The sequence below is a fragment of the Salvelinus fontinalis genome, chromosome 16 (genome assembly GCF_029448725.1).
Source record: "Salvelinus fontinalis isolate EN_2023a chromosome 16, ASM2944872v1, whole genome shotgun sequence".
NCBI lineage: Eukaryota > Metazoa > Chordata > Actinopteri > Salmoniformes > Salmonidae > Salvelinus > Salvelinus fontinalis.
In genome coordinates, this window is record NC_074680.1 from 18,610,495 (window position 1) to 18,623,735 (window position 13,241).

Genomic DNA, 13,241 nt, shown 5'->3' on the forward strand with positions numbered 1-13,241 from the left:
TGGCCACACCTCAGACTCAGCTGCAGTTACATAGGGTGACCCCCAGGGCTCTGTGATGGGTCCCCTACTCCTCATTATCTACATCCTCCTTCTTGATCAGATCCTCCGTCACGTCAACTTTGACTTCCACTGCTATACCGATGACACCCAGATCTACCTCAGCACCAAATCCCTCCTCAACCCACCTCTGGCCCACATAGAATCCTGCCTCTCTGCAATAAAAACATGGATGCAACAAAACTTCCTTAAGCTCAACTGTGACAAAATGGAACTCCTCCTCATAGGCAGGAAATCCACCCTCACCAAAGGTGGCAACCTCACCATTGACGACACCACGGTCTCTTCCTCCCTCCGTGCACGCAACCTTGGTGTCATCCTGGACTCCAACCTCTCATTTGACTACCACATAAGACACACTGTCAAATCTTCATTCTTTCACCTCCACAACATTGCCAAAGTCAGGTCCTCCCTCTCCTGTCCTGCCGCTGAAATCCTCATACATGCATTCATGTCCTCCAGTCTTGACAACTGCAACTCACTACTCTCCGGCATCATCTCGAGCTCCCTCCATAAACTCCAAATGGTTCAAAACTCTGCAGCCCGACTCCTCACCCACACTAAGTCCTGGCAGCACATCACCCCTGTCCACATCACCCCTGTCTCACAATGCATTGATTACAAGATCTTCCTTCTGACCTACAAAGCCCTTCCCCCCCTTAGCTCTCAGACTTTCTTCTCCCCCACCAACCCACACACGCACTCCATTCCACCACAGCAGGCCACCTTGTCATCCTCAGGTCGTAGCTCCAGTGCTTCGGCCTTCTCCACCTTCGGTCATAGGCTCTGGAACTCCATCCCTCCAGCCATCCATGACTCAGAGTCCATCACTATCTTTCAGTCCCTCCTAGAGCCCCACCTCTTTGACAAGGCCTACCCTTAAGTGCCCTGAATGTCCTGAACACAAAGCATTATGTCCTGAACACAAAGCATTATGTCCTGAACACAAAGCATTATGTCCTGAACACAAAGCATTATGTACTGAACACAAAGCATTATGTCCTGAACACAAAGCATTATGTCCTGAACACAAAGCATTATGTCCTGAACACAAAGCATTATGTCCTGAACACAAAGCATTATGTACTGAACACAAAGCATTATGTCCTGAACACAAAGCATTATGTCCTGAACACAAAGCATTATGTCCTGAACACAGAGTATTATGTACTGAACACAAAGCATTATGTCCTGAACACAAAGTATTATGTTTAGGGCAAATCCGACAACATCATTGAGTACCACTTTTCATATTTTTAAGCATGGTTGTGGCTGCATCGTCTTATGTGTATGCTTGTCATCGGCAAGGACTAGGGAGTTTTTTAGGATCAAAAGAAAGCAAAGCCAAACTCAGTGGCGGATGATGTCATGTCACCGTGTGGGACTGTGGGTCAATTAACCTTGTCGGAGTGGGCGCCCTGATTCTAGTTTGTGAGCTAGGCAGGCTACTGCCTGGGAAGGTCTCCCACTCAGAAGTATGAGACGGGGAGGGGGGCGGGGGTAGGTTGACCTCAGGTCTCCCCACAGGAAGCCCGAGGTAGGGGGAGCAGGGGAATCTATCAAATAGTGCACCTCTAACTTTGTACAGCACTAATGCAATTATTAAAATCAGTCACACTACAAAATGCTACCAAATAAACCACAATTCATTCATAATACTGTGAATATATAGTTTTACAGACATATTGTTGAAGTTTTTCTGGTTTGTGCGAAATCGTTAAGAATAATATAAAACCAGTCTGCACACCACCAAGGTGAATTGGTTCAGTCTTGACTCTTGGTTGACAGTGTTGGGGGATGGGTGATGTATTGATGCTCGAGTGTCAAATCAACACAAATGGATAAGAAAAGGTCTAAGCCATCAGGTGCCCAGTTTAGGAAAAAGAGGAAAGAAGAAGAGGAGAAACACGCAAAAGATAAAGTTATGCAGCTATGTCATCTCTTTATGAGTATAATATTATGCATGTAATGAAATAGGGTAGTATAAAACTTAGGTTTGTTAGCCTATGTTGCTTCCTATGTTATTACACATCAGGCAACAATATTCCGTTTTCTGTCCAACTAGCTTACATAACATTGGATATAATTTCACACAGTTTAATCATGATAATGTGTGTAGCCTGGAGCAAAACGATTACAACCTAACTAGCACATTATTGATTTGGTTAACTTTCATTGGGTTAACTAGGTCCTGACTAGGTCCTGAGCTCAGTAAGGGGAATTGCCAATGCTGTAGGCTAACTTAGAAGACGTCTATATTATGCTGATATATTGTATCTTTTGTGATATATTGAGTCTTTTGGGGTGTCTTATGCCTAGAATTAGCCAAGGAGGTTGTATGGTTCATTTGGTTCCTATTCTGAAAGTTTGATAAATTGTGCATAATGACAGGTATATTTAATTGTGCAACAAATGTATTTAGGGTGTCAGACTCATATATTGTATTTCAATGCAAATTCAGGGGCACTCCTGAAATATTTTGAAGCACACTCTAGCACTGTTCAGGATGAGGAGCCATCCACCTCCTCAGCCACACAAGCCTCTTCAAAATGATCTCAGAGCCTCGGGATGAGGAGCCATCCACCTCCTCAGCCACACAAGCCTCTTCAGAAATGATCTCGGGGCCTCAGGATGAGGAGCCATCCACCTCCTCAGACACACAGGCCTCTTCAGAAATCATCTCGGAGCCCCAGGATGAGGAGCCATCTACCTCCTCAGACCCACAGGTGTCTTCACAAATGTTGTCTGAGCCTGAGGATGAAGAGCCATTTGCTTCCACTTCTCCCCAGCAGGATTCTTCAGGTGTTGTTTTGTGCACACGTGTGTGTATGTGTGGGTACACGCACATGTGTTTGTGTGTGCATCCCTGCATAACATAAAATACAAATTGAAGTTTCCATATTGTAGGTAACAATGATGATTTTATTATTACTGTGTATGTATGTGGGATGTTCCACCACTATAAAGGCTGTGAATAATGTGTGTAAACTAATGCTCATGTGCTCTCCTTTAGAAATGTCTGTACCAGCATCCCCACCAAATCCTGCTGCTGAGGATGAACCACTATCTACAGACCCTGCTGACTGGCCTTCAGTTCTGACTGACAGAATTCGGACACAACTAGTTTGCAGAGGACCAAGTGAGGTACCACCTAACTTTGTTCTCCCAAGGAATGAGAGTGATGGAAGAAGTTGCCACCACCAGTATTTCAGGAAGTCCTTGGTGAGTGAGGAAAAATCCCTAGAAGTTGGTTGGTGTATTCTGAAAGAAACAACAGCCTCTTCTGCTGCAAACTCTTTTCTAATAAGAACATTAATTTATCAAACTCTTTTCTAAGAAGAACATTAATTTATCAAACTCAGGACTGACAGACTGGAATCATGCAAGTTTTTTGCTGACTTCACACAACGGCAGTCCAGAACACCAAAACTGCATGAAAACATGAAAATAACTGGCAATGAGGGGGGAAAAAAGGGGAAACAATTGATAAGCATGAGATGGCACTTATGGAGGCTGAGAGGATACGATGGAGAGAGGTGTTGACACGTCTGACTGCTATGGTGCAGTCTGGCAATTAGAAATCTGGCACTAAGGGGCCACACAGAAACACTCCAGGGCAACAGGCTTTATGACTGCACAAACATCAGCCAAGGATATTTGCGAGGGTATGAATGTAGAGGCCGTTCTACAACAAAAAAGGCTGAGGTCCACAAAGCTGCACTTTTAATACGAATCGTTTGATGAGCCTTTGAGTGATGTCCTGAAGAAGCTGGTGACATTTCTTAACGTCGTTGTTGATGCTGCAACCTCAGCCCTTCAGGAAAGATTTTCCACGTTGGAAAATGTGGGAGAGAAGTTAGGAGTGCTGTCAACCTTCCAACGTCTCTCAAATGAGGAGCTGACAGAACAATGTGAGGCCCTTAATATGACACTGCACTATAAAGAACACTCAGACTTGGATGGCAGAGAGCTTGCACAGGAACTGAATAACTTGCCTGACTTGCCATCGAAGACCATGACCCTGCTTGAGCTGCTGATATTTATACACGAAAGGGAGGTCTCAGAAATGTATCCAAATTTGTGGACTGATCTCAAAATTTGTCTTACTCTTCCAGTGACCGTAGCTGAAGCAGAGAGGAGCTTTTCAAAGCTGAAGCTCATCAAATCCTACCGGAGGTCCACCATGTCACAGGAACGCCTTAGTGGCCTTGCTGTCATCAGCATTAACCATGCAATTGCTGGGCAGATTTTTTATGATGATATAATTGATGACTTTGCATCAAGGAAGGCAAGAAAGGTCAAGTTTAGATGGCAGTTGTGCAATTAGTTTGTGTGTTTCTTGTTTCTTGTTTGAAGTGCAATAGTGTGATAATCAGGTTCTCTTCTTTATAAGTGTTTTATTCTATTTGTCTATTTGTGTGATATAGGATTTGTGCAATTTAGTTTTATTTGTGTGTTTTTTGTTAGCAATAGGGTAATTGTGTAATAATTCGTTTCTCTTTAATTGTATTTATAAACTACAATTTGTTTCTATTTGTCTTTGTTACTTCTTGACATTTATGAGTCTTATTTTTGTATATATTTTTATATTTATATAGTTTTAAATCTTATGATTATTTATTTGTGTTGTTCCAAATATCTGAATAAAAATGACAGTTAGTGCAGAACAGTGCTTTTTTTCTGCTTTCCAACAGACATTCAGAGACAAATTCACCTTTCAGCAGAAAACAAAAACACAAAGCCAACTATTCACCGGAGTTGCTTACCAAGAAGACATTAAATGTTCCTGAGTGGCTTAGTTATAGTTGTGACTTAAATCTGCTTGAAAATCTATGGCAAGAGCTTGTAGAAGATTTTAAAGAATGTGTAAATATTGTACAATCCAGGTGTGCAAAGCTGTTAGAGACTTACTCAGAAAGACTAACATCTGTAATCGCTGCCAAAGGTGATTCTAACGTTAACTCAGGGTTGTGTATATTTTTTGTAAATAAGATGTTTCTGTATTTCATTTTCAATCAATTTGAAAACAATTCGAAAAACATGTTTTCACTTTGACATTATGGGGTATTGTGTGTAGATAGGAGAAAAAGTATAAATGTAATCAATTATGAAATCAGGTTGTAAATGTGGAATAAGTCAAGGGGTATGCAACATTATCACAAAAGTATTCCAGCCTCAAAAATCTAAAACAGCCACTGACAAAAAGCCTTTTCTTTGTAATTTCTCTCACGGACAAACAGACAAACCTATGAGTGCGCCTACCGCTCGTGAGGCAGGCATGAGTAATCAAAGAGGAAATAAGACGTAGCGTCTGGGCGAGGCCAAGCACAGCTCTACAGATCTGGAGCCAGCCCATTGTTCTGGCCTGCTATCGTTTCCTCCACTGCCTTCAGAGTGGATACCTGCCCACCAAATGTTATACAATACTGTACTGTACAGGTCTCAGACAGGCTAGAGTGGGCAGACACTACCTGGCTGGGTGAGTGACAGGGGAGAGGAGGACATTGTGTCACGTCAGGTGTGTCACAGGTAGAGTAGCGGGGAGAAGAGGGACGGTACTGGCACATCAAAATGATAGCAGAAAGACAAGAAATACTATAAAAAGGAAAAACAGGAAATAAAAATATTGAAAATGAAAGAAAAAGGAGTTACATGAGGCATCTCAACATTAAACAACATCAGTACAGTATATAATGAATGCCACTTCATGAGGGGTGCACAGCACAGTCTGTAATACCTACAGGTTTCATGCAGACCACCATAGTCCCTGTGCCCAAGAACTATCGCCCGTAGCACTCACATCTGTAGCCATGAAATGCTTTGAAAGGCTGGTCATGGCTCACAAAACCATCATCCCAGAAACCCTGGACCCATTCTGATTTGCATACCGCCCTAACAGATCCACAGTTGATGCAATCTCTATTGCACTCCACACTGCCCTTTGCCATTTGGACAAAAGGAACACCTATGTGAGAATGCTATTCATTGACTACAGCTCAGCGTTCAACACCATAGTGCCCTCAAAGCTCATCACTAAGCTAACGACCCTGAGACTAAACACCTTCCTCTGCAACTGGATCCTGGACTTCCTGACGGGCCGGCCCCAGGTGGTAAGGGTAGGCAACAACACATCTGCCACGCTGATCCTCAGCACTGGGGCCCCTCAGTGGTGCGTGCTTAGTCCCCTCCTGTACTCCCTGTTCACCCACGACTGCGTGGTCGCGCACAACTCCAACACCATCATTAAGTTTGCAGACGACACAACGGTGGTAGGCCTGATCACTGACAACAATGAGACAGCCTATAGGGAGGAGGTCAGTGACCTGGCAGTGTGGTGCCAGGATAACAAGCTCTTCCTCAACGTCAGCAAGACAAAGAAGCTGATTATGAACTACAGAAAACGGAGGGCCGAGCACGACCCATTCACATCGCCGGGGCTGAAGTGGAGCAGGTCAAGAGCTTCAAGTTCCTCAGTGTCCACATCACTAAGGATCCATCATGGTCCAAACACACCAACACAGTCGTGAAGAGGACACGACAACACCTCTTCCCCTCTGGAGGCTGAAAAGATTTGGCATGGGTCGTCAGATCAAAAAGTTCTATAGCGGCACCATTGAGAGCATCTTGACTGGCTGCATCACCTCTTGGTATGGCAACTGCATGGCATTCAACCACAAGGCGCTACTGCGTACGGCCCAGCTGAGCTCCTTGCCACCCTAGGCCTCTATACCAGGCGGTGTCAGAAGGCCCTAAAAATTGTCCAGCCACCCATCATAGACTGTTCTCTCTGCTACCGCACAGCAAGCGGTACCAATTCACCAAGTCTTGAACCAACGGGACCCTGAACAGCTTTATTACAGACAGAAATTCTCCTCAGTTTCATCAGCTGTCCGGGTGGCTGGTCTCAGACAGGTGAAGAAGCCGGATGTGGAAGCCCTGGGGCAGGCATGGTTACACGTGGTCTGCGGTTGTGAGGCCAGTTGGACGTCGTGCCAAATTATCTAAAATGACATTGGAGGCGGCCTATGGTAGATAAATTAACATGTAATTATCTGGCAACAGCTGTGGTGGACATTCCTGCAGTCAGCATGCCAATTGGACACTCCCTCAAAACTTGAGACATCTGTGGCATTGTGTTGTGTGACAAAACTGCACATTTTAGAATGGCCTTTCACTATCCCCAGCACAAGGTGCACCTGTGTGATGATCATGCTGTTTAATCAGCTTCTTGATATGCCCCACCTGTCCGGTGAATGGATTATCTTGGCAAAGGAGAAATGCTCACTAACAGGGATGTAAACACATTTCTGCTCAACATTTTTGAAAAAAAAGCTTTTCGTGCGTATGGAAAATTTCTGGGATCTTTTATTTCAGCTCATGAAACATGGGACCAACACTTTACATGTTGCATTTATATTTTTGTTCAGTATAGTTAACCAAATAGATATCCGTTCTGCATTGACCCTTTTTGTGGTAACTTTGACTCATCACATACACTGCTGCTACTGTTAACCATCTGTCACTTTATTCCTAGTTATATGTACATATCTACCTCAATTATCTCATACCCCTGCACATCGACTCGGTATACCACTTGTATATAGCCAAGTTATTGTTACTCATTGTGTATCTATTATTACTGTTTTACTTTTCTATTATTTCTCTATTTTCTTTCTCTCTGCATTGTTGGGAAGGGCCTGTAAGTAAGCATTTCACTGTTAGTCCACACCTGTTCTTTACGAAGCATGTGACGAATAAAACGTAATTGAATAAAATGTCATTTGATTTGACAGCAGACAGTGACTTTCATTGGGTCATCATCCATCAAATGCAAATAACTGTAAATGAGTATGATGCAATGGCTGACACTGTGGTCTACTACTGATGAGATGGTTCCAAGTCAGACACATGCTCATCAGCACGTTTACAGGGCAAAAAAAATACAGCCCCCTTTCTCAAACACCCTCAGAGGCTGCAGTTACAGAGCTTCAGAGGTAGAGGAGAGTTTTGGCCAAGGCACTGGAGTCTCTCTCACACTCTCTCACACTCTCTCTCACACACACATACACACACACACACACACACACACACACACACACACACACACACACACACACACACACACACACACACACACACACACACACACACACACACACACACACACACACACACACACACACACACCTGCTGATGACTGAGCAGAGATGGACACACACACACACACTGAAATGCCTCAGTCTGGGGCAGACGAGGTGTTGATTTTTACTGTAACCAGCGGCAACCAGGCCAATGGAGCTGTTTAATATGGGCTGGAGAGAACGGGGGAGGCTCTCCGTTTTATGATCTGTGGAAAAAAAGACAAATTTCCAACCGATGCTCCGTCCCAGGTTATGCGGTTGAGCCACAGCAGAAATGGACCCGCTGGGCTTCCGTAGCTCAATGAGTCTACTGAGCATTGGGGCAGACAGAAAACAGGGACTCTTCCAAAAATGGCACAGACACAAGCACACACACACAGACAAACGTCCCTTTCCCGGCAGACATCTCAGTGGAAAAATGTGGTCACAAAGTGAAGGCCCAGGAGCCTGAGGGAGAGCAGGACAGAGCACAAGAAGGAGCAGGGACACGGTGGCTCTCGTATGGATAGGCCTGGGGAGAAGGCACCACACCCACCAGGGACAGAACCTAGAGGGGCAAGCTTGGGCAGGATATCCCATGCAAGGTCTCTGAACTCTCTATAGAGGATTTACTGGGATAGTGAGAGAAGATCAAACCAATACACTGATTTTCTGAGGCTGTCTTTCAGTTCAATTTATAGGCACTACAACAAGGAAGTATCATGAAATACAGGTGGACTGGTGTGTGTGTGGGGGGAGGGGGGCATGCATGCGTCAAATGTGTGTTTCTCTGTGAGTCTGTGTGTCTGAGGCCTAACCCATGGCTGTTGTACCATCAAAGCCAGACTTACCCCAAAATCGCCATGATTTGAAACAGTGAGGCTACAGCGCATTTCACTACAACCGAGAGGGATCTCACTCCTAATAAATAGCTTTTATAAAAACAAGATGACCACCTCTACATCCCGGGAAACAGAACCAGACACAAGTGAACAACAAAACCGACCGGGCTCCTCCAACCTACGCTGCCTTTCAAGCCGCGCCAGCCCTGCGGCCCAGCTCAGGGTTCTGGTACCATATAACACTGATCCACTTCAGACCCTGTTCCAAATTAGCCCAACCTCCCCTCCATCGTTAAAGGTACTGAACCACACCATTGTTCAACCTCCTATTCTTTCTTCAGGAGGTCCTGTGCCGAGCCAGAGCCTTTACTGCAACATGTCCTGTGAGATTATCAGCAGACAGGGTTGAGTCTGGCCACTGAGATCACAGCTCCCTGCAACAAAGGAGCAGGCTAATCTGGGCTTTGTAGAGGTCTTATGTTCAGAGCAGGCCTCCTGGAGAACTGACATCCTTCAGGAGTAACACTTTCCATCTTATTAATGGTTAAAGCATTTTGTCTAGCCGTCTGTTACTTACATAAAGCCTGCACTGGGCCTAATTGAGGGCTAAAAGCCATTTGGATGGGATGGGGCCAGTGTCTCCTGACCCCTCCTGTCTCAGCCTCCAGTATTTATGCTTCAGTAGTTTATGTGTCGGGGGGCTAGGGTCAGTCTGTTATATTTGGAGTACTTCTCCTGTCTTATCTGGTGTCCTGTGTGAATTTAAGTATGCTCTCTCTAATTCTCTCTTTCTTTCTTTCTCTCTCTTGGAGGACCTGAACCCTAGGACCATGCCTCAAGACTACCTGGCATGATGACTCCTTGCTGTCCCCAGTCCACCTGGCCGTGCTGCTGCTCCAGTTTCAACTGTTCTGCCTGCGGCTATGGAACTCTGACCTGTTCACCGGACGTGCTACCTGCCCCAGACCTGCTGTTTTCAACTCTCTAGAGACAGCAGGAGCGGTAGAGATACTCTTAATGATCGGCTATGAAGAGCCAACTGACATTTACTCCTGAGGTGCTGACTTGTTGCACCCTCAACAACTACTGTGATTATTATTATTTGACCATGCTGGTCATTTATGAACATTTGAACATCTTGGCCATGTTCTGTTATAAACGCCACCCAGCACAGCCAGAAGAGGACTGGCTACCCCTCATAGCCTGGTTCCTCTCTAGGTTTCTTCCTAGGTTTTGGCCTTTCTAGGGAGTTTTTCCTAGCCACCGTGCTTCTACACCTACATTGCTTGCTGTTTGGGGTTTTAGACTGGGTTTCTGTACAGCACTTTGAGATATCAGCTGATGTAAGAAGGACTACATAAATACATTTGATTTGATTTAGGAGAGACAACCTGCCTCAGACACTCACGGAGGCCCTGTGTATTGTCTACTGTGGTAAAGCGGCAGGGCAATGGATATAGGCCGGGTTTTCCTTCCTTCTCCCCCTCCAGTGTTAATTTTAAATGCGATGGCATCCATTATGGCTCCTGGCGAGTAAAGCAGACACCTTGCTTTGGAGATCAGAGGACTGAGAAGCTGGGGGCGGAGGAGCACCTGCGGTAAGAGATCAGAGGTTCACTTTGGAGAGTGTCACACGGATCTCATGCGCCTGCTGTGCTCTACTCTAGGGTTTCCCAAACTTGGTCCTGGGTGCACGTGTTGGTTTCTGCCCTAGCACTACACAGCTGATTCAAATAACCAACTCATCATCAAGTTTTGATTGTTTGAAATCAGCTGTGTAGTGCTAGGGTAAAAAACAAACGTGCACTTAGAGGCACAGCCAGACTGAGTTTGGGAAACCCTGCTGTACTCTACTAACTGTGCTATGTTTGACTGTACTCTATTCTACTGAACAATGAGTCTTCTCTACTCTACTCTTTTCTATTGAACACAATACTGTGCTCCAACACTCTACTCCACTGTAGTTCTCTATATTGTGTTCTGCCCTACACTAAAGCATTCTGACAGTATAATCATCTCCTCACCATATCTTTAAGTTGTGCTCCGAGTAAGTGGCCTAGTACTCTAGCTGTAGTTTCACAATGGAGACTTGGTAGGGAGGGGTAGGGGCCGAGTGAGCGTTTCTCTTTAATAGCCCTGGCCTCTGCAGTAGCTGGCGTGAAATGAAAGCCAGCAATTTGGAGATGGATGGCAGACCCAGCACTTCAAAGACCTCTTCCCCCTGTATACTGTATGCCACAGGTCTAAAAAGGGAACCTGCTCGTTCACTTTAGTACAAAGAAACACACAAACACGCACTCCCAGACACACACACGCCTCGGATTATCTGTTTGCTAAACATACTGGTGTTTCCTGGTTCTTTTCCAGGGAATAACATTGATACTTTTAGGTTCTATATGCTAAACACACACACATACAGGCTTAAACAAACACACAAGCATGCACGCACACACGCACACTCACACAGCAATAATTTGCCACATACCAGACAGATATGCCCTGAGGGCAACTCTGACACACTAGCATAGCATATAAATTGCAAGGTAAATCTTCTCGTGGGGGCGGAAAGAGGGGTGCTGACGGAGCAAGTCTTTTATGTCTAATAGTTTGTCACAGACAAAACAAAACAGACCGCTATTGTAATCTCATAAAACCACCCACACAAATGACCAGACATACCAATCAAGAAGAAGATACTTAACTCATGTAGAAGGCATGTAACTTATACACAAACTTCCTACAAAAGTGCTGACTGTAGAGGAGATAAGAACAATGGCAGGTTTCCCAGTGGTAGTTTCTTAAGTATGGGTAACTGCTAGCCGACTAAACTCAACAATTTACGATGGAGTTGAGCGGCGACTAGTGTAGGCAGACTCAAGTCCGACTTCACATAAAATTAAGTTTTAATCAAACACCACTGATTTCAGCACCCAAAGAATAGCCCACAGTAACATAGAACGTCTGCGCTCCAGGCCGCACACATTAGTTGCCACTCAACTTCATCGTAAATCGTGGAGTTGAGTTTAATCGGCTGGTAACTGCACACTTGGAGTGTGTGTCTGAAAGCAGGTGTTACAAAAGAAGTGGGTGGATTAACAACGATGATGTAACATCAGTGGGTGGATTAACAACGATGGGTGTAACATCAGTGGGTGGATTAACAACGATGGGTGTAACATCAGTGGGTGGATTAACAGCGATGGGTGTAACATCAGTGGGTGGATTAACAACGATGGGTGTAACATCAGTGGGTGGATTAACAGCGATGGGTGTAACATCAGTGGGTGGATTAACAACGATGGGTGTAACATCAGTGGGTGGATTAACAGCGATGGGTGTAACATCAGTGGGTGGATTAACAACGATGGGTGTAACATCAGTGGGTGGATTAACAGCGATGGGTGTAACATCAGTGGGTGGATTAACAGCGACGGGTGTAACATCAGTGGGTGGATTAACAACGATGGTGTAACATCAGTGGGTGGATTAACAATGATGGGTGTAACATCAGTGGGTGGATTAACAACGATGGGTGTAACATCAGCTCTCCAGTATTGGTTAGACCAAATCAAATCAAATCTAATTTTATTTGTCACATACACATGGTTAGCAGATGTTAATGTGAGTGTAGCGAAATTTTTGTGCTTCTAGTTCCGACAATGCAGTAATAACCAACGAGTAATCTAGCCTAACAATTCCACAACAACTACCTTATACACACAAGTGTAAAGGGATAAAGAATATGTACATAAAGATATATGAATGAGTGATGGTACAGAATGGCATAGGCAAGATGCTGTAGATGGTATCGAGTACAGTATATACATATGAGATGAGTAATGTAGGGTATGTAAACATAAAAGTGGCATAGTTTAAAGTGGCTAGTGATACATGTATTACATAAAGATGGCAAGATGCAGTAGATGATATAGAGTACAGTATATACATATACAGTGGGGCAAAAAAATATTTAGTCAGCCACCAATTGTGCAAGTTCTCCCACTTAAAAAGATGAGAGAGGCCTGTAATTTTCATCATAGGTACACTTCAACTATGATAGACAAAATGAGAAAAAAAAATCCAGAAAATCACATTGTAGGATTTTTTTATGAATTTATTTGCAAATTATGGTGGAAAATAAGTATTTGGTCAATAACAAAAGTGTATCTCAATACTTTGTTATATACCCTTTGCTGGCAATGACAGAGGTCAAACGTTTTCT